This window comes from Octopus bimaculoides, chromosome 28 (assembly GCF_001194135.2).
Source record: "Octopus bimaculoides isolate UCB-OBI-ISO-001 chromosome 28, ASM119413v2, whole genome shotgun sequence".
Lineage (NCBI taxonomy): Eukaryota > Metazoa > Mollusca > Cephalopoda > Octopoda > Octopodidae > Octopus > Octopus bimaculoides.
In genome coordinates, this window is record NC_069008.1 from 15,169,996 (window position 1) to 15,172,436 (window position 2,441).

General features: G+C 36.4%; 1 pseudogene; it reads right to left on the reverse strand.

Annotated features, from left to right (window-relative positions):
• LOC106873060 (zinc finger protein 208-like) overlaps nt 1-2,441 on the reverse strand; it is a 45,776-nt pseudogene that overhangs the window by 38,906 nt on the left and 4,429 nt on the right.

A 2,441-nucleotide genomic window follows, 5' to 3' on the forward strand; every position in this document is an offset into this window, starting at 1 on the left:
TGATGACCCATGTTTGATGTCAAGGATCATCACTGGTGACAAGAGCTGGGTCTACAGATATAACGTGAGACAAAGCAGCAGTCATCACAATGGAAGAGACACAACAGAGCCACAGCTCAATCAAGAGCATGCTAGTTTCTTTTAACATCTGTGGTAAAAGACTTACCATTGCACATGGAGAATTCATCCCCTAGGGTCAGGTTGTCAATCAAGAGTTCTACTGTGACATTTTGAAGCATTTGTGAGAGGACATTCAACAAAAGCAACAGAGTTTTGAAGTAGGGAGGAATGGATTCTTCACAACAAGAATGCGTCCTCTCACTGAGCTCTCCTCCCTCGTAAGTTTCTTGCCAAAAACAACATGGTATTGCTTCTGTACCTGCTCTATTCACCAGACTCAGCAGCTGTGGACCTCCATCTCTTCCCCAAGATGAAAATGCAATTCAAAGGCTGCCAGTTTAAGAACATTGTCAAGATCCAGAACTAATCACAGAAGGTCCTCGACTCACTTAAATGAAACAACTTTGAGGTCAGATTCCAAGAGTGGCAGGAACGCTGGGACCGGTGTGTTGCTGTTCAAGGCAACAATTTCAGAGATGATGTCAAGAAACAACTAGTAATGAAATATAACTAGTCAGGGGACTTTTATAATACCACCCTGTACATGGCTTGGATGCTGTTCACAAACCACTCGTCTATCCCAAGCTACCACATAGACTACTAAATAAAGGAACAAGGAACCCTGCCAAAAGATTTGTCCATGTCAGCAAAAGCCAAATACAGAGGTTAAACCTCTGTATTTCTCTAAATTCTTTTCCACCAGTTGCCTTACTAAGACAACATCAGTAGTGCTTATCTCTGACACAAAACAAAACTGCATCTCATCTAAGCTATCCCTTTTCCTAATCAATTAGGCTATGATCCCTGACAAAACCAGGTTGGAGTTGACAAGGAAGACACTCTTCTTGAGAAAATTTTTCTTCAAATTTTAGTAAGATAATTATAATCTAGAACTTTACTTAGTTTAATACAAAAAATAATTCTGAAATTTATGAGAAAATAGTCTGCAGTGGAGCACTAAAATATAGAAATGCCCCATGTTTTCCATTTGTGTTCTGTTTTGTGCTGAAAAATAAAGAATAAATATAGAGTAAATTGTGGAAGTGATATTCAATAACAAACCATGAGTAGGGTGGGTGGGTGGAGGTATTCGAGAAGAAAGGTCCTTACATAATGGAGAGAGCATGGAGGTAGGGGATGGGATGGAGAGACAATTTGGAAACATTAAAACTGAAATTTTTGGAAAGAGTCATAATTTTCATTATATAAATCACAGAAATATTAAAAAGCAAAAGTAGTTTACAAAAGAACCTATACAAAATACCCTTTTCTTTTCTCTCCTGTATGAATAAGTTTGTGTTCAGTTAAGTGACGATTTTGGGAGAAGGATTTACCACAGATATCACATTGATAAGGCTTCTCTCTATTGTAAGTTTATGTCTAGGTAAAGTACTACTAACAGAGAATGATTTACAACAGATATCACTTCTCTCCTCTATGACTACGTTTGTGTTTAGTTAAGTCACCACTTTGAGTGAATGATTTACCACAGGTATCACACTGATAAGGCATCTTTCCTGTATCAGTAAGCTTGTATCTAGCTAAAGTACTACCATCAGAGAATGATTTACCACAGATATCACAATGATATGGCTTCTCTCCTGTATGAATACGTTTGTGTTTAGTGAAGACGATATTATTTGAGAATGATTTACCACAGATATCACAATATGATTTCTCTCTTGTATGGATACGATTGTAATTGATTCACAATTTCGAGAGAATGATTTACCAGATATCACAATGATATAACTTCTCTCCTGTATGAATACGTTTGTGTGTAGAAAGATTACTACTGTCAGAGAATTATTTACTACAGATACCACAATGATATGGCTTCTCTCCTGTGTGAATACGTTTATGTTTAGTTAAGTCATTACATGTGGAAAATGATTTACCACAGGTTTTACAATGATATGGCTTCTCTCCTGTATAAATACATTTGTGTCTTGGTAAAGTACTACTATCAGAGAATGATTTACCACAGATATCACAATAATATGGTCTCTCTCCTGTATGAATACGTTTGTGTGTAGAAAGATTACTACTCCAAGAAAATGATTTACCACAAATATCACAATGATATGGTTTCTCTCCTGTATGAATATGTTTGTGTTTAGTTAAGTCACCATTTTGAGAGAATGATTTACCACAGATATCACAATGATATGGTTTCTCTCCTGTATGAATACGTTTGTGTGCAGAAAGATTACTATTGTCAGAGAATGATTTACCACAGATATCACAATGATATGGTTTCTCTCCTGTATGAATACGTTTGTGTGCAGAAAGATTACTATTGTCAGAGAATGATTTACCAC